General features: G+C 36.8%; 1 protein-coding gene across 1 annotated transcript in view; it reads right to left on the reverse strand.

Annotated features, from left to right (window-relative positions):
- LOC141567812 (carboxypeptidase Q-like) overlaps window positions 1–9987 on the reverse strand; it is a 131811-nt gene extending 121824 nt beyond the window's left edge. Inside the window, exon 1 of the mRNA XM_074316340.1 lies at window positions 9900–9987. The gene's annotated coding sequence lies outside the window, so the exon portion shown is untranslated. The remainder of the gene's footprint in view (window positions 1–9899) is intronic.
- Between the last annotated feature and the right edge of the window lie 10827 nt (window positions 9988–20814).

Below are 20814 nucleotides of genomic sequence, written 5' to 3' on the forward strand. Positions count from 1 at the left end.
GAATGAAGGTGGTAGTTTTAGGGCAATAAAGCAAGAAAGAGAAATGGTCATTCTAATGATGACCATTAGAAGTGGAGGCACAATTTTTGTGAGACTTCAAGACAGTACCTTGAAAAATATGAAGATATTGTTCCCACTGGAATGGCCAGAAATAAAAAGTCTAATAATACAATGTATTGGGAAAGATGGGGAGCAATGAGGACTCTGATATGTTGCTAGTGGGAATGTAAATTGGTACAATCTTATCACTGGGTTGTGCCACCATATTACTAGCTAATCCTTAGACTTCTATAAGCTTTCTTGTCGTCTCTCATTCTCCACTGCATCCCCTGATGAAAGAGGATGAACTTGTCAGGAAATGGCAAAAATTCCATAGTGAGCTAATCCTGCCAGCAAGGATCAGATAAGAGACTCAAGGACCACAGCTAAGAAACCACTTTGCACTGGAAGATCCATGATGGTGCCCTAATCCCCTTCCCAAGTGACCTTTTGATGAACTTTCCTCCATTAGCATACTAAAAATCATGTCCAGGGGTGGAGACTTAACACTAAAATGAGTCATGCAATGTATAGCCAGGCATATTCCAAGTAGAACATGTTCCAAGTTTAGAAACTACACATGTTCCATCACAACTCACAGAACTCTCTACCTTTTTCTTGGAAATCCCCACTCCTGAACCTACCTACCTTCCACCAATCCTTTAAGACTCTCCTAATTTCCTCAAATCAGAGAGAAAGTATCTGTAGAGTGGAAGTTAGTCCTTCTCCATTCTTTGATCAAAGAATTAAGTTTCTGCTTTGCTTTACCAAATATAGTCTCATTCTATTGGTGTGAACAACACTGGGCAAAAAGGACCTTATTTTGGGATCCCTGACCCATAAGCATTGGTGATAGTCTCCTACTTCATTGGTAGTTTCTAACAAACAATAAGCACAAACAATATACATATAAATAATTCTCAAGTTCATGTGCCAATGCGAAGAAAAAGAATCAGTGGAAAGAATTTTATAATTAGGAACGTTTTACAACTTGTCAAAATATGTGAAGTAGTATATTTTTAAACATGACAAAAATGAATATACTTCCTTTATGGGACTTTCTGGCCTGAATTGTTAAGGACATGATCGAACAACCCCAGGAATGACTTCTATTCTAGTTGATTCCAAAATATAGTGAAAAACTCAGTATTCCCTGTTTGAATTATTTTACTTTGTAACTGCAACCAAAATACTTATAGACCTTTTTAAGAAAAAGTTTCTTTTCTTGGAAAGAGTGTTTTAGACATAATAAAGATGCACACAAGTTGCGAAACTTATACAAAAACCACAAATAGCCTCATATTTCACAACAATTAAGGAAGGTGAACAATTATTGTAATAACATTTCATAATTATAAAGTCAGGGTTGCTGGTAATCTAAATAAAATTTTGAAAATTAGTTGGGAATATGTTTTATCATATAATTTTTAATCACTTTACTTTTATGTTTTTCTATGAATATATTAATAAAAGTAGACTGTAAATAAAGACATATTTACTAAGAAAAGGATAATAAATGCTAATGTTAATTTTATTTCCACAAAAGTTTAGCTATTTGAGTCCATCAAAATAGCCTTTATAGAACTTTCACTGTTGAATAGATTCTTAAAGGGAAGAAAGAATACACTCAGCACAACAAAAAGAAGGAATAATAATTTTCTACATAATGTTTTTCTCCATAACTTAAGCTATATAAGTATAACCAACTTTACTCTTAAACGCTACTAAATAAGAATGTACTGGAATTAAGGAAGGTCCAAGATGGCAGATTAGATAAATGCTTTGTCTGCTGCCTCCCAGGATCATATCAAAATTTCAACTAAATTGTAGAAAAATCAACTTACAATTTCTTCTAAATTGTAGAAGAATCATCTGAAAATTAGGTGAACAGAACTCCTATAACTAAGGATATAAAGAAGAGGCCATATCAAGACTGGTAGGGCGGGCAGAGACACAGAAAGGGCTGATCCCACACCTACACATGGTGGTTAAAAATCAGAAGAATATCCCTTTGAAGAGCAAGGAGTCCCAATCCAACACCAGACTCCCCATGGCAGGATTCCAGTGCCTGGAAGAGAAGTCCCCACAACTTATGTCTGTGAAAATCAGTGGAGATTGTGGTGGCTGAGTGAGATGGAGGGCTGCTGGCGTCCCAGGCATCCTTCTTAAAAAGCCCATGTACAGAGTTACAGGATGATGGACTCACTCACTCTGAGCTCCAGTGCTGGGGCAGCAGTTGGAAAGGTGCCAGGGATATACAGGGATGAACTGAACTGAATTGTCTGGCTTCAGTGAGAGGGCTGGAGGGACAGCTTTCTTCCAGACAGAAGCGCTGGCAGAAGCCACTGTCCTTGCATTGAGCCCTCCCCCAACCCAGTGAGCATTCACAGGCAGCCACCATATCTAAGTCTGCATCAACCTGACTAATACTGTTCGCGTCTTCCTAATGATTCCCTGAGACCCTGCCTCAACCAATTTTTGGGCCCTCCCAAGTTGCTTCCAGTGGCTTTTTGATACAAATGGCCTGTTTTGGCTCATGCTACAGACTTTCTTAAAACCTCTCAAAGATTCAGTAATCCCAAACCAGCAGCATCTACCTCTTGCTAAGGAACCCCAAACCTGGCACTGATTGCATCCGGCTTCAGTTCACAAGTCAGCATCTCCCAGGCACTTCCAAGCCCAGTACAGGTGGCAACCATCTGCAGATCATGTTGTATCTCATAGAAAGTGGCCCCTGGCAGGGCATAGGCAATGGCTGCACCAGAGACACTTCCAAACCCAGAAGCAACATAACCAGTAGCCAGCTTCAGACCACATCAGAGCACCACCAAACCACCTCCACAAACAACATATCCAGAGGGCAGACTGGGCAGGCACCAGAGACACTCAAGTGCATCCTGCTCTGTAGGGTCTGCCCCTGCACAACAGTTCCTCCACTGTAGTCACAGCCAGTCCTTACAACCAATTGGTCAATCCCTCCCATTGACATGGAAACAGCAACCAAGGGTCAACTACAACAGGAAGGCACACAATGCACACAAGGGACATACCTGGAGCACCCATCTCAGGTGACCAGGGAGACTGTGCCACTGGGCCTCACAGGATACCTACCACATAAGCCCACTCTGTCAAGACCGGGAGACATAGTCTATCTAATATATAGAAATAAACATAGAGAAGCAGCCAAAATGAACAGACAAAAAAAAAAAAAAAAAAAAGTTCCAAATGAGAGATAAGAACAAAGCTACAGAAAAGGAACTAAACAAAATGGAGATAAGCAATCTACCACATGCAGAGTTCAAAACACTGATGTTCAATGATCTCAGTGAGAATTTCAACAAAGAGATAGGAAACATAACAATGGAACAGAAAACATAAAAAAGAACCAGTCAGAAATGGAGAATACAATAACTGAAATAAAGAATGTGCTAGAAGGAATCAATAGATCAAGCAGAGGAGTCACTCATTAATTTGGAAGACAGGTAGCAGAAAATACCCAACCAGAACATCAAAAAAAAAAAAAAAAAAAAAAAAAAGAATTGAAAAAAACTGGGGATATTTTAAGGGGCTTCTGGAACAACATCAAATGTAACAACACTTGCATCATAGGGGTAGAGAAGGAGAAGACAGAGCAAGGAATTGCAAACCTATTTGAAGAAAATATGACAGAAAACTTCCCCCACCTGACAAAGAAAATAGACATAGAAGTCCAGGAAGTGCAGAGAGTCCCAAACAAGACTAACCCAAAGAAGCCCACACCAGGACACATCATAATTAATGGGCCATAATTAAAGACAAAGAGAGAATCTTAAAAACAGCAAGAGAAAAGCAGTTAGTTTCCTACAATGGAGCTCCCATAATACAGTCAGCTGATTTCTCAACAGAAACGTTGCAGACCAGAAGGGATTGGCATGGAATATACACAGTAATAAAAAGCAAGACCTACAACCAAGATTACTCCACCCAGCAAAGCTGTCATTTAGAATCAAAGGACATATAAAGAGCCTCTCAAACAGGGAAAAGCTAAAGAAGTTCATCACCACTAAACCAGTATTACAAGAACTGTTAAAGGGAATTCTTTAAGAAGAAAAAAAAGAGATAAGAAATATGAATGATAAAATGGCAATAACTTCATATCTATCAACAATTACTTTAAATGTAAATGGATTGAATGCTCCAATGACAGGACATAAGGTCGCTGAAAAGATAAGAAAAGAATACCCTTACATATGCTGTCTACAACAAACTCACTTCAGATCAAAAGACACACAGACTGAAAGTAAAGAGATAGAAAAAGATATTTCATGAAAAAAGGAAATTTTTTAAAAATCTGGAGTAGCAATACTTATCCTGGACAAAATAGACTTTAAAACAAAGGCTATAGCAAGAGACAAAGAAAGACCCAGTAATCCCACTTCTGGGTATTTACCCGAAGAAACCCCAAACACTAATTCAAACATATGTATCTATATGTTCATTGCAGCATTATTTATAGTAGCCAAGATATGGAAGCAACATAAATGTCCATCAATAGATGAACAGATAAAAAGAAGTGGTACATATATACAATGAAACATTACTCAGACATAAAAAAAGAATGAAATCTTGCCATCTGCAACAAAATGGATGGACCTAGAAGGTATTATGCTGAGTAAAGTGTCAGACTGAGCAAAACAAATACCATATGATTTCATCAATAAAGAAATTATTGTATGAAAATAACAATAAAAATATTTTATGATTTTTATCATATACATTAAGGATCAGCAAATTTTTTCTGCAAAGGGTCTGATATTTAATATTTTAGGTTTTGCAGGTGACATACAATCTTTGTCTCAAAGTCAGTTAAAAATGTAAAAATCATTCTTAGCTTGAGGTCTGTACATAAACAGGTAGCCAACTGGATTTGGTACACAGGCTATAACTTAATTATCCCTTGTATAGATAGCTAATAACCACAACAGTACCATAAAAATACTAGCAGAGTTTTCTTATTTATGTATTTCTTATTATATTAATTTCAGGTGTACAACATAATTTGACATCTGTATACACTGCAAAGTGATCATCCCCAGTCTAGTTATCATCCGTCACCATACAATGACTCCCCTCCACGCCTTTCACTTTTATTTTAAAAGTTCAAATATTTTATTTTTAAAATCACAAAAATAAGTCCACCCCAAGTAGAAGTTCTTTTACTGTGTGGTATCACCCATGCTGATGCAAAAGGCATACCTTGGGACTCAGTTCTCATCAATATGAAGGGGAGTATCTTTCCCTTTTCTCCCTTCCTGATTACTCTCTGAAGTCCACTAATCCCTCAAGGATTAGATCCTGAGCTTTCCTCATGACTAACATGTCATAGCCATTTATCCCTTTTCTAACTCCTTTACATTTACTGTATTAAGCATTTGCACTACTCTTATCCTGTCAATGATAGAGTCTTTCACAAAAGCAAGATACTTTTAGGAAATAATTTAGAACCTCATTATATATTGCTTGCTATACTAAATTTCTTATGTGTGTGTTTAAAGTTAAATTTTAAGTAAAATGCAAGGTCCTTATGGCCAAATACTGTAATTTCTTTTTTCCCCCAGCTTTCCTTCCTTCTTCCCTCTGCCCATCTTCCCTTCCCTTCACTCCCTCCATTCTTCCCCTCCATACCTCCTTTATTTCCCTCCCTTCCTCCTTCCTTCCTTCTTTCCTTCCTTTCTTCCTTCCTTCTTTCCTTCCTTCCTATAAATTAGAAAGTATTCCACATCCTTAGAAATGCCTAGATAAGTTATTACATTAGTTTCAAGGATAGGGAGATTATGTTTAATCAGGGTTTGGAGAGTTAATCAGAGAATGTTCTATGGGAAAGAAGGCATTTGATTTCATCCTTGAAGAACATGCAGAGATGGGAAGGAAGGGAATTCAAGGAAAAGAAACCGTATGATTAATGACACACAAAAATGGCTAGTGTGTGATGTGTAAAGTGCTCCTCACTTTTGTCAGACTAGAGGACATGGAGGAGAATAGTGAGAAATCATGGCATGGGGGACCATAAGGGCCAAGAAGCTAAGGAGTTTGAACTAGATTGTATTAGTGCTGGAAAACAACTGAATTCGCTTGGGGGCAGAGAGTGTATTGGATTTGAGCTGGGCTTCGGGAAGATTAACTTGATACGGTGGGTATCATGCAAAGCCTGAACTAGAGAAACAACAGAGAGCCTTGAGATGAAGGATGCATCTAAAGTGATAGAATATGGAATCAATAGCACTTTACTGTTTATTAGATGTGGGGCACAAAGAAGAGAATGAAGGGAAAATGTCAGCAACATTTTGATATATGGCGGTGGGGAGGATGATGATGTTATTAATAGAAATAATGACTAGAGAAGGAGGAACAAATGAACAAATGCAGTGAGCAGCCGACGGCAGCTCTTGGCTACCGGCCACTCACGATGGTTACCAGCCACTCACACTGGCTGCTGCCCACTGACTCTGGCCACTGGCTGCTCAAGACAGCACACAGCAGCCCACAGCAGCACACAACAGCCCGTGGCAGCCCACGGCAGCACACACCAACTTCCAGCTGCTCACGCAGTCCAGCTCCAGGGAGAGCTGTTTTTCACAATCTTAGCTGTAGAGGGCACAGCTCACTGGCTCATGTGGGAATCGAACCGGTGACCTCCGTGTTAGGAGCACAGCACTCCAATCACCCAAACTAGGGTCAGTTCTAGTTTCTTATTTGAAGAGAGTAGGGAAAATGAAGGCCTGAAAAACTCAGATGTGGTAACAATTCTATGCTTGTACTTTAAGTGTTTTGGTGAGTATTTGTTGGAGAGGGCAGGATATATGTCTTTGTGATTTATAAGATAGAACATTCTCTTTAAAATGAAATAAAAACTTTTGTCAAGTAAATGTTTACTGATGTTCCTGTTCTTTCAATTTTTCTTTTCATTATAAAAATAATATTTTTATTTCATGAAAATTAATACAATACAGTTATATAACTCACTGTATCCACCTAATCCTAGTTTTCTCTCAGAGATAACCATGGTTAATGGTAGATGAAGTTCCTTTCAGACTTCAGGTCAGCAAACATAAACTCTCTCTTTGTCTCTCCATGTCCTCCTCCAGAAGTGTCCCTTGAAAACCTCCCACTCTCTCCCTGACTGCCAGCTGCATATTGATGCTCAAGGCCATATTAAAAGCCATGTTGCTGAAAAGTCTATCAACCTGGATCTCTGAATGACTATGTGGAGCAGAGCCCTCCTGCAGACTAGATGTTAAGTGAACGAAAAAAATTTCTATTATGTTAAACCACTGAAATTTTACAGCTTATTTGTTTCAGCAGTTATCATACCTTATTTAGAACAGAGACTCTCTGTGTTGTGACTGTAGTAAATTGGATATTGACTATTTTCTAACTTTAAATAAATCTATAGAGAAGTCTAAGACAATCTGATTTGTCGTCCCTGGTTTGTGACTTGCTTGTTATATTCACTTAAAGTTAAACTCAGCCACCGCAGAAATAATTATGCTCATGACAATGCTTCTATCAATATGCTAATCATAAGAATACAGAATAAATCCTTTAAAACTATTCAATCTCTGGGAATTTTAAAATCAAGTCATCTCTGATTTCACCCATATATTTTAGTAGGCTACTATGAATTTCAAAAACTTATAGAGAAATAAACATTCTTTCTTTAGATGTATAAAAATTCAGTTGTTGACTAAATTTCAAGCCTGATCCATTGAAGTTTAATTGCAATGTATTTTTTCTTGGAGTACAGTAGATTATTGAGAATAAACATGCTGCAAAACAGTTCTTTGGGTATTTTGTTTTTATAGGGTCCAAGATGTATAGAATCTAAAAGTTCCTCCTTAAAAATAATCCAGTTATTCTTCTTGCATCAGGATGAAGTACAAACTTGTAAACATGATTTATATGTTCTTGTTCACCTCTCTACTCTATGCTCCTACCATGATGTATCTTATAGTTTATGCACCAGTCACTCCAGTGTCTTCAGTGTGCTGTGCTCTCTTCACCTCCAGCCTCTGCACATACAGTTCTTGCTATGAAGTGCTTACCACCTGCCGGCTAAATCCTCTTCCTTAGCTTACTTGTATTCAGTCTTCAAGTCTCCACTTAGATGTCATTTCTTCCATGAATCCTATGGTGATTGCTCCCCAAGGCCAGGTTAGGGGAGGTTCCTGTCTCTGCCATCATACTTTATTCTTTATCAGAACACTTTATAATCGAAGTTCAGTCATTGGTGTCCTTCTTTAGGTTGCAGCTTCCAAGAAGTCAGGGTTAATCATGTTAATGACACTAAACCTAATGCCTAACACTGTGCATGAGATATAGTAGGTGGTCAGAAATGTTAATTGAATGTTGCTGAATCTAGAATAACTCTTATCTGATGTTCTAGCCCACCACAACATATAGAGGCTGATGTTAGTGACCCACCAACCAAAGGACATTTATCTGGAATTATCTTATTTCCCAGGATCCGGTGAGACCAAAAGAACTGAAGTGGTGAAAGAATTGGACATAAAGTGTGGTTTTCCTTTGTACAGTAAACAACTATATTTAGTGACCAAATTCCTGACCCTGAACTCATTACTCTTCAGCTCTAACTGAAATTGGGTAGTAGAGACTCACTGAAAAATGATTCAAAAAGATATAAATACAATTCAGAAAACAAATAAACCTATTTGATTTTAATAATTTTAAAAATTTTATTTATTTTTTGTTTATTTATTTATTTATTTTATTAGTTTCAGGTGCACAAGACAAAGTAATACTTAGATGTTTATCATTTATATCCCTGACACTGTGTGAACCCCCCTCCCCCCATCCACTATCCCTCTGACATCGCACAGAGCCATTACATTTCCACTGTCTCTATTCCTAATGCTGTACTCCACTTCTTGTAAGTATATATATATATATATATATATATATATATATATATATATATATATATATATATAAATAAATAATTATAGTTGGCATTCATTATTGTTCAGCTTCAGGTGTATAGTGCAGTGATCAGGCAGGTTTGAATAATTTAAGCTTGCAAGATCTTTTCCTTCTAATCTGGAGATGCAGCAGCTGACGAGACCCCACTCCTTGGCTCAACTACTGCTGCTCTGCAGCACAACCACTGACTTGGGAATCCTCCTTGAACAACCATTGGATTTGATGCAGAGTGTTTTTGAGCTTGTATACTTTCTCCTCTCTGAAAGGTTGTTGTTGACATTAATATCCCTGTCCCCATCTTAAATGTGGTCTCATATTTCTAATCATGATCTTCTACTATCACCTTCTTGCTTCAAGCTTCACTTTTGTCTTATTATAGTCATTGTCAAACCAAGCAATCCTCCACATACCCAGCTCTGAGACCTCTGGCTGCTGCCATTCCGGCCACTATTATCAATGCTCCTGGCTGACTCAAGGCCTCAGGCCTTGGCTCTTAAACACCAGTGCTCCCAGGAGGGCTTAAGGCATCGAAGTATGCAAGTAGACTCCGTGGGGAGAGGGAATGTTGACCTATTACTACTTCTCTAGCATACATGAGTGTACCAGAATGAGAGAGCCTTTAAGAAAGTGGCAGTGTGGCAGTGGGGCTTTTTCTAAGGCCACAGATGGATGCAGAAAGAGAGACGCCCTTGGCTCCACACCACAGCACTGTCAGCTCACCAGTGCATTCTCCTCTATGGGGCTGGATGAAGAAGACTTTTCCAAGGGGGGTTTGCTAGGGTCAGCCTACCACAAACCATTGTTGAGTGTCTTCAGGACAAAAGACAGAATTTACACTGACAGCACATGTGCAAATGCCCAGCAATCTATGGCTGTTTTCTCACCTTGTGTGACTGATAATACTGGAAAGCACCGATTCCACCTTGTTCCTCTGCAGTCCAGAGCACCAAACGTAGAGTCCTCTTTGGACGCAGCCCTGAGAAAAATAATAAAATAAAATAAGTAATTCTTCAGTTGATTTTAATTTTTTTTAAAAATGGCAAGGTCCCTCATCTGCATTTGGAGGCAGGAGGGAACCAGAGAAATACATATTCATCTCTTGCTGGTGTGGCTGCCTGATTCAGAGTGTGGCTGACACAGCAAAGGAACACCCTTAGCCTTGGTCTCCAGGGCAGGTTAATGTGGTTGTACAAATGCTGCCTGCAGGCCAGGAAGTGAGAGCCTCTAATCATAGGTCTAACTAGACAACCTGCCCCACAAGACCCAATGGATGGCCAAGTTCAGTGGGATGTTAGATCTTGTACAGAAGACGCAGTTAGGAGGAACCTAGGCAGTTCACAGGGCCTTTCAGTGATTAACTGAAACCAAATCATTTGGCTTTACTTTAAGGTAAGACGCATAGGACATGGCTTCTTACTCTAAATCCACAAGTATAGCCAGCTGCTCATGCTATCCTCAGTAGAATAAAGACTGAGAAGCAGATGCAACGTTTATGTTTACTCATGGTCAGTTTCTTCTACATAGAAATACAAGGTCAGTCGCTTAAGGTCAATGAAAATTAATGGAAAGAAGACGACATTTTATTCACCTTGTTGCTGTATAAACAGCTCGGTGGCAATTTCATTGACTTGGGAAGTACAAATTTCTATCATGGAGTTATTAAAGTTACTGGTAGAGATGACATAGGTAGAAACATTTTTGAGAGACAATGTCTGCTTGGTAAAAGTAACTACAACGAAGCTGTGTTTTCCAAACTTTAAAAAATGGGACCACAATACACGAAAAGTCCCACTTCGTGACCAAGAGTTAAAACCTGTTCTGATTTGGACCTCATAATGTTGTTTCAGAGGAATAACACACAGAAATAACACAGGCAGAAAAACATAAAGCTGGGCCTACACCTTATTAAGAGGATCTATCCTCCTACCTCACCCCACGGGAGCGAAAGGGAAAGGCTTTGAGTAGCTCTGAGATGGACACACTGCAAATCGCAAGTATCATCACACAGGTGCTGCCACACAAGCAAGTGGCCTTCGAGGGAGCAGGCTGATCGACAGCAGCCTGGAGAATAAATGCGCCTGGAAAATGGAGCTCTGTCTTGCCTCCTTTGGCACCAACAAGTATTCTCATTTCATTAGCCTAGTGCTAAGGAGCTGAAAAGGATCTGTTTTCCATTAAATTGGATATTGTTGTGAAGCCACTTTATACTTGAGCATTTTAACATAATTAAAAAAGCACAGGTTTAAGATGCAGGCTGACTTGAATTCCAATTAAAGCCTGGATGAGCCATTTCCACATCCAGTTGCTCAGTAAATCCCATTGGTGTTTTCTTCTAAGTCTATCTAGAATCCGGCTTCTCCCGGCTGTGACTCTCGTCCAAGCCCCAACACTCTTTGGTCTGGATTGTTGCAGTCCTCCTGATTGCTCTCCCTGCTACAGTCCTCACCCCTCTGCAGGTGATGCTCCACACTGCAGCCAGTAGGACCCTAGTTGAACTTAAACCATGCCATTTCTCTGCTCAAAACCTTCAGTAGCCAGAATGTAAGCTTCTGGAAGGCAGGGGGTCTGTGCTTTTTGACTTGCTGTGGTGCCCCCAGTGCGTAGACTGTTCAGCATACATTAGAAGCCCAATCAATAGGTACTGAATGAATAAATGAATCCAAAGCTTGGTGTCTCACTTAGAATAAAATTGAAAGCTCCCCACGACTTTCCTAGTCTCACCTCCTAAAACTCTTCAGCTAGTTCACTCCCAGGCAAGCTGTTCTAAGTTGAAAAAGGCAGACAGATCTGGCGAACCCTGCTTTCTTCAGGCACCTGCTGTGTAACCACTGGGAAATTGATCTACCTGAACTTCAGCCTTCAATTCTGAGAGGTGGAAAGAATACGGTATGCCTATTCCATAACTATTTCACAGGGTGGCTGTGAGGATTCAACGAGATGTGATAATGTATGCAAGACAATCCTGTGCTTAGCATGTAATAGACATTTGATGAATGAACTATAAAACTACATAATAAACTTCTAGGCACAGAGCACACACTTTTACTCCTAGAGAGAAGGGGCATCTGAGGACTCAGAGAGGAAGTTTTTCCAAAGGTATTCAAGTAAATATATTCATTTTCCATATAAATGCAATAGTTCATAAATCCACTTATTGCCCAGCTCTCTTTTATCAACAGTTCAGAAGAGAGTACCTACACTTAGAGATTTCTATTCCTGCAATAAATTTGATGAATATAAGTGTAGTAGCTGAGTTATAGAATAAATAATAACATATTAGCATATAAACTGAATGAGACGAGGCAGTAAGCATAGTGGTTAACACATGGATTTGGGGATTGAGAACTATTTCCACCTTGGTCAAGTTACATAATTTGTCGTTTGATATATAAGCACATTTTCATACTTTTTAAAAATAGGGGGCATGGTTAGACAAACATTAATTATTTTACAGAATTAATTGCTACTTATTTTTATAGGCAGAAACAGAAAATTACTTTGAAGAAAATTGTCCTTAGAAGAATCACCTAGTAGCTTTCTTTTTTATTTTTTATATATATTTTTATTGAATGTATTCTCTATGCTGTACTTTACATCCCCATGAGTATTTTTTAACTACCAATTTGTGTGTTTTTTTAAAGATTTTTATTAAAATATAGCTAACATACAATATTATATTAGTCTCCAGTGTACACCGTAGTCAATCAACACTTACAATTTATATACCTAAAGATGTGATCACCATGATAAGTCCAGCAACCATCGGACATGATACCAGGCTATCACAATATTATTGGCTATATTCCTTATGTTCTATATTACATCTCCCAGACTTAATTGTTTTATACCTGGAAAATCAAACCTCTTATTGCTCATCACTTCTCCCCACCCCCCCATTTTTAACTTTTCAATTACAGTTGACATTTGATACTGTTTTATATTAACTTCAGGTGTACAGCATAGTGGTTAGACAATAATATTATCTAAGAAGTGATCCGCCTGAGTAGTCTAGTACCCACCTTGTACTATATGTATAGTTATTACCGTATTACTGACTATATTCCCTATGCTTTACTTTACATCCCCATCACTATTTTGTAACTACCAATTTGTATTTCTTAATCTGTTCACCTTTCTCACCCTGTTCCCAACACCCCTTCCATCTATCACCCTGATTAATCTAGTACCATCTGCCACCATACGTAGTTATTACAATATTATTGACTATATTCCTTATGCTATACCCTACATCCCCATGACTACTGTATAACAACCAATTTGTACTTCTTAATCCCTTCTCCTTTTTCACCCACTTCCCAAGCCCCATCCCATCTGGCAACAATCAAAATATTCTTTGCATCCATAAGTTTCTTTCTGTTTCATTACTTCATTTTGTTCTTTAGATCCCACTTATAAGTGAACTTATGTGACATTTGTCTTTCTATGTCTGACTTACTACACTTAGCAATATCCATTAAACTTTTTTACTCAGCCAATCAACCCCTTCCCGCAGGCAACCATTAGTTTCTTCTCTGTGTCTATGAGTCTGTTTCTGTTTTGTTTGTTCATTTATTTTATTCTTTAGATTTCGCATGTAAGTGAGATCATAGGGTATTTGTTTTTCTCAGTCTGACTTATTTCACTTAGCATAATACCCTCTAGTCCGATCCATGTTGTTGCAAATGCTAAGATTCCATTCTTTTTTATGGCCAAGTAATATTCCATTGTGCATATATACTGCCTCTTCTTTATTCAGTTGTCTACTGATAGACACTTGGGTTGCTTCCAAATCTTGGCTATTGTAAATAGTGTTACAATAAACGTAGGGGGTCATACAAGGTCGAACAGTTATGTTCGTGAACTTGTTGCAGCGATGTTGCTAAACTTTTTTTGATATCAGAGGGATTAATTATTATGAATTTGTGCCCACTGGACAAACGGTTAACCAAGTTTACTATTTGGAAGTGCTGAAAACGCTGCATGAAAAAGTTAGATGACCTGAACTTTTTGCCAACAATTCATGGCTCTTGCATCACGACAATGCACCAGCTCACACGACACTGTCTGTGAGGGAGTTTTTAAGCCAGTAAACAAATATCTGTATTGGGATACCCTCCATACTCACCTGATGTGGCCCCTGATTACTTCTTTCTTTACCCAAAGATAAAGGAAATATTGAAAGGAAGACATTTTGATGACATTCAGGACATCAAGGGTAATATGAAGACAGCTCTGATGGCCATTCCAGAAAAAAGAGTTCCAGAATTGCTTTGAAGTGTGGATTAGGTGCTGGTGGTGGTGCATAGCTACCCAAGGGGAGTATTTGGAAGGTGACTATAGTGATTTTCAGCAATGAGGTGTGTAGCACTTTTTCTAGGATGAGTTTGTGAACTTAATTGTCCTACCTTGTATATATTTTTGAATTAGTGTTTTGGATTTCTTCAGATAAATACCCAGAAGTGGAATTGCTGGGTTATAAAGTAATCCTTAATTTTGTGAGGAACCTCCAAGCCGTTTTCCATAGTAGCTGCACTAATTTGCAATCCCACAACCATGCCCCTTTCTCCACATCCTCATCAACACTTGTTGTTTGCTGATTTATTGATGATAGACATCCTGACAGGTGTGAAGTGATTTTAATTTGCATTTCTCTGATGATTAGTGACATTGAGCATCATTTCATATGTCTATTGTGTATGTCCTTTTTGAGGAAATGTCTATTCAGGTTCTCTGCCCTTTTTTTAAATTGGGTTTTTCGTGTGTTTTTTTTTGGTGTTGAGTTGTGTGATTTCTTTATAAATTTTGGATATTAACTCCTTATCAGATGTATCATTGGCGAATGTCTTCTCCCATTCAATAGGCTGTCTTTTTGTTTTGTTAGTGGTTTCCTTTGCTGTGCAAAACCTTTTTAGTTTGATGTAGTTTCATTTGTTTATTTTTTCTTTTATTTCCAAAAGAGATACATCAGAAAAAATATTACCAAGAACAGGGTCAAGGAGTTTACTGCCAATGTTTTCTTCTAGGAGTTTTATGGTTTGGGGTCATATATTTAAGTCTTTAATCCATTTTGAGTTTATTCTTATATATGGTGTAAGAAGGTGGTTCAGTTTCATTTTATTCCATGTATTTGTCCAGTTTTTCCAACATCATTTTTTGAATAAACTGTCTTTACCCTACTATATATTCTTGCCTCTTTGGTCAAGATTAAATGACCATATAGGCGTGGGTTTATTTCTGGGTTCTCTATCCTGTTCATTCACCTATATGTCAGTTTTTATGCCAGTACCATGGTGTTCTGATTACTATGGCCTCATAGTATAGTTTGATATCAAGCAGCATGATACATCCAATTTTGTTCATTCTCAAGATGGATGTTTCTATTTGGGACTTTTGTAATTTCATATAAATTTAAAGATTATTTATTCAAGTTCTGTGATAAATTCCATTGGTATTTTTATAGGGCAGCACTGAATCTATAGATTGCTTTGGGCAGTATTGAGATTTTAATGATGTTAATTCTTCCTATTTATGAGTGTGGTATATACTTCCATTTATTTGTATCTTCTTCAATTTCTTTCTTCAGTGTCTTACAGTTTTCTGAGTACAGGTCTTTTACCGTCTTGGTTAAATTTATTCCTAGGGTGTTTTTTTTTTTTCCATACAATTGTAAATGGGATTGTTCTCTTAATTTCTTTCTGACAATTCATTATTGGTGTATAAAAATTCAACCAATTTCTGAATGTTAACTTTGTATCCTGCTACTTTACTTAATTCATTTATCAGTTCTAATAGTTTTTTGTGGAATCTTTTGGGTTCTCTCTATATAGTATCATGTCATCTGCAAATAATGAGAGTTTTACTTATTTTCCAATTTGAATGTTTTTTTAATTTTTATTTTTCTTGTCTGATTTCTGTGGCTAGGGCTTCCAATACTATGTTGAATAAAAGTGGTGGAAGTGGACATCCTTGTCTTCTTCCTGATCTTAAGGAGAATGCTTTTAGCTTTTCCAGGTTGAGTATGATGTTAGTTGTGGGTTTGTTATACATGGCCTTTATTATGTTAAGATATGTTTCCTCTATTATGACTTTGCTGAGAGTTTTTATCATAAATCTATGCTGGATTTTGTCAAATGCTTTTTCTGCATCTATTGATATGATCATATGATTTTTATCTTTCATTTTCTTTAACGTGGTGTATAACGTTAATTGATTTTCAGATATTGAACCAACCCTTTCTTTCATCCCAGGAATAAATCCCACTTGATCATGGTGTATGATCCTTTTAATGTATTGCTGAATATGGTTTGTTAACATTTTGTTGAGGATTTTTGTATCTATGTTCATCAGGGATATTGGCCTATAATTTTCATTTTTTGTAGTGTCTTTGTATGGTTTGGGAATCAGGGTAAGTGTGGCATCGTAAAATGAGTTTGGGAGCTTTCCCTTCTCTTGAATATTTTGAATAGTTTGAGAAGAATAGGTGTTAATTCTTCTTTGACTGTTTGGTAAAATTCACCTATGAAACCATACAGTACAGGACTTTTGTTTGCTGGGAGTTTTTTGATTATTGATTCAATTTCATTAGTAGTAATTAGTTTGTCCAGATTTTCTGTTTCTTCTTGATTCTGTCTTGGAAGTTTTTATGTTTCTAGGAATTCATCAATTTCTTCCAGATTGTCCAACTTTTTCACATATAATTGTTTGTAATATTTTCTCATAATCCATTGTATTTCTGTGGTGTCAGTTGCCACTTTTCCTCTTAAATTTCTGATTTTATTTATTTGGTTCCTCTCTCTTTTTTTCTTGATGAGTCTGGTTAAAGGAGTGTCAATTTTTTGAAAAATATCTTTTCAAATAATCAGCTCTTGGTTTCATTGATCTTTTGTGTTGTTTTCTTAGACTCTATTTCACTTATTTCTGCTCTGATCTTTATTATTTTTTTTCTTCTACTCACTTTGGGCTTTGTTTGCTGTTCTTTTTCTAGTTCCTTTAGGTGTAAAGTTAGATTATTAATTAGGGATTCGTCTTGTTTCTTGAAGTAGGCCTGTATTGCTATGAATTTCCTTCTTAGACTACTTTTGCTGTATCCCAAGATTTTTGCTCATAATGTTTTCATTTTTATTTGTCTCAAGGTATCTTTCGATTTTTCCTTGTTCTCATTGCTAGCCCATTAATTATTTAGTAGCATGTTATTTAGCTTAATTTGTATGTTTTTCAATTTTTTTCTTGTAATTGATATTTAGCTTCATACTATTGTGGTCAGAAAAGACACTTGATATTATTTTAATCTTCTTAATTTTATTGAGACTTGCTTTGTTGCCTACCATATAGAGTATCTTGGAAAATGTTCCATATACACTTGAAAAGAGTGTATGTTCTGATGTTTTGGTGTGAAATACTCTAAAAATATCAATTAAGTCCATCTTGTCTAGTGTGTCATAAGGGCACTGTTTCCTTGTTGATTTCTGTCTGGAAGATTGCTCTATTGCTGTCAATGAGATGTTAAAGTCCCCTACTATGATTGTATTACTGTCAATCTATCCCTTTTTGTTGGTAAATGTTTGCTTTATATATTTAGGTGCTCCTATGTTTGGTGCATAAGTGTTTACAAGGTTTATATCCTCATGCTGTACTGATCACTTTATCAGTATGTAATATCCCTCTTTGTCTCTTATTATAGCTATTGTTTTAAAGTCTATTTTGTCTGTTATAAGTATTACTACCCTACTTTTAAATTTTATTTTCATTCACGTGAAATATCTTTTTCTACCCCTTTACTTTCAGTCGATGTGCATCTTTCTATCTGAATTGGGTCTCTTGTAGACAGCATATGCATGAGTCTTGTTTTCTTATTCATTCAGCTACCCTATGTCTTTTGATTGCAGCATTTAACCCATTTACATTTAAAGTAATTGTTGATAGATACATAGTTATTGCCATTTTGTTATTCATCTTTATGTCCTCTCCCCCCGCCCCCTTCTTCTTAAAGAAGTCCCTTTAACATTTCTTTATTTGGTGGTATAAACTCATTTTGCTTTTTCTTTGTTTGGTGGTATGAAGAAGTCCCTTTAACATTTGTTTGGTGGTGTGAACTCATTTTGCTTTTTCTTATCTGGGAAGCTATTTATCTCTCTCTCAATTTTAAATGAAAGCCTTGCTGGGTAGAGTAGTATTGGTTGTAGATGTTTGCTTTTCATCACTTTGAATAATTCATGCCAATCCCTTCATGCCTGTAAAGTTTCTGCTGAGAAATCAGATGACAATCTTATGAAATCTCCCTTGTAAGTAACTAGTTGCCTTTCTCTTGTTGCTTTCAGGACTGTCTCTTTGTTCTTAACCTTTGTCATTTTAATTATAATGTGTCTTGATGTGGGACCTTTTGGTTTCATCTTTTTTGGGACTCTCTGCACTTCCTGGGTTTGTATGTCTATTTCCTTCTCTAGATTAGGAAAGTTTTCAGTCATTATTTCTTCAAGTAGGTTCTCAATCCTTTGCTTTCTTTTTTCTCCTTCTGGTACCCTATGATGCACTTGTGTTACACTTGATGTTGTCCAAGAGATCTCTTAAACTGTCCTCATTTTTTTGGATTCTTTTTTCTTTTTGCTGTTTTGATTGGGTGTTTCCTGCTACCTTGTCTTCCAAGTCACTGATTAGATCCTCTGTTTCATCTGTTCTGCTGTTTTTTCTTAATAGTGCATCCTTCATTTCAGTTATTGTAAGAATTCTTTGTTTCCTAATTTTGGCTGCCTCTCAGTATTTGTTTCTATGTAATAGTTGATCTGCTACATCTCCCAGTCTTGACCAGGTGGACTTATGTAGTATGTCCCCTGTAGGGCTCAGTGGGGTACTCTCCCTGGTTTCCTGTGCTGGGTGCTACAGGAGTGGCCCTAGTGTGGGCTGTGTATGCCCTCCTGTTATAGTTGAGCCTTGATTGTCAGGTACTAGGCCAGGATTATGACTGTGACTAGCAGTGTGTGAAGGCCATTTCTGGTCCTAACCTAGTTTTCTATTCTTATGTCCTGCTTCTGCTTCCCATCCTAAGCTCCCGCCATATTACATTTCCTACCAGTCCCTGAACATGCTATGCTACCTCAGTGTTTTGGTCCTTTGTATATGCTCTTCTTCCTATTTAGAATGTCCCTTCACCTTTTCCACCTAGCAAACTTCTATTCACTCAACAAAGCCCATCTTTAACATCACTTTCTCTGGGAAGGTTTTCCCAACTTTATGGTGAAGTTGGCTACCCTTTTCTCAGTGTTACTCTAGAACTTCATACATACCTCTATTTTCATTTTCAACCACACTTAAATGTTGATCTCCCCACTAGACCATTAATTTTCTGAGACTCACTCATTTCTCTTTTTCATAATCCTGGCCTAGTACCTGACATTTTATAAGTGCTCAGTAAATGTTTATTGATGTCTGACTGACTGACTGAATATATTCACATAAGTATAAATAAAAGTTATGGCCTTTCATTTACTCTAAAACATATTAGTGCCTTATCAGTTCAGAAGTTGGCAAGATATGCTCTTTTGTGAAACTAAAGCCCAAATAACACAGGTGAAACATTCCAATAGCCTAGATAATTAGATGTGCTTTAACTTCAGCATTTTGCTTCAGTTGCTATTATATGTACCTACTTTTGTAGCATAGATGGGTCTAGTCAAAGTTGAGTACATCAACAGCTCTTGTTGATCAAGTCATTAAATAAATATATTATGCTCACAGAAATCTTTCCATCAGCTAATTGTATTAAGTATAGGTATTTGCATTTTAAACTCTGACTGCTCTCTATAATTTTTTACTTTGATATTTTTTCTGACTATGAAAATAATATATATCATTAAAAAAAAAAATTGAAAACTGTGGAAAACTATACAAAATTAGGAAGCAAAAACAACCTATAAGCATATTATTATACTTCCTTATAATTTTTGCATGCATATATTTGTGTGTGTATATATACACACACAGTGATATTTTATGTATAGTTTTATACTGTTGTTTTTTTTCCCACTTAAAATCATGGTATAGATAGCCTTTATCTATTATAATCAATACTATTCAAGAAAATGATTTTTTGTTTTTGCCATTCCCTTATTATTGGACATTTAAGATTTTTAAATAGTATAAACATGGGTAGCTGGTTGGCTCAGTTGGTTAGAGTGTAGTGCTCATAACACCAAGGTCGCAGGTTTGATCCCCACGTGGGCCAGTGAGCTGCACCCTCCGCAACTAGATTGAAAACAATGAGTTGACTTGGATCTGATGGGTCCTGGAAAAACACACTGTTCCCCAATATTCTCCAATATAAATTTTAAAAAATTCCTAATATAATAAAAACAAAAACAAACTTGTCCTTTAAAAAAATAGTATAAACATTTTTCAGGCTCTTGAAACATGTTATTTATGCCCTAAAGAAAGGTTACCAACTTATATTCCCAACAGCAATTTTTGAGAATATTCACTTCTACTTAATGTGGAACTTTTAATCTTATTCTTTTTTTTTGATGTGTGCCAATATCCTATATCTATTTTTCTACATTACTCTACTCATTTTCAGTCAAAATAAATACACACATACACATGCACTCTCAATCTGTAATCTTTTTTTAGCTTGCTTGAGACAAATGTTAAGTTTATATTTGATGCCTGACTAGAGTTAAAATATTTTAATTTGTTTTTCTTATTTAAATTGCCTGATAGTAGGGCTCTTTCATCAATACATTTTGAAGATAATGTTAGTTTCATGTAGGGATCAGAAGCTTGATCTAGTTGGCATTTTAAAACATACTA

This window comes from Rhinolophus sinicus, linkage group LG12 (assembly GCF_036562045.2).
Source record: "Rhinolophus sinicus isolate RSC01 linkage group LG12, ASM3656204v1, whole genome shotgun sequence".
Classification (NCBI taxonomy): Eukaryota; Metazoa; Chordata; class Mammalia; order Chiroptera; family Rhinolophidae; genus Rhinolophus; species Rhinolophus sinicus.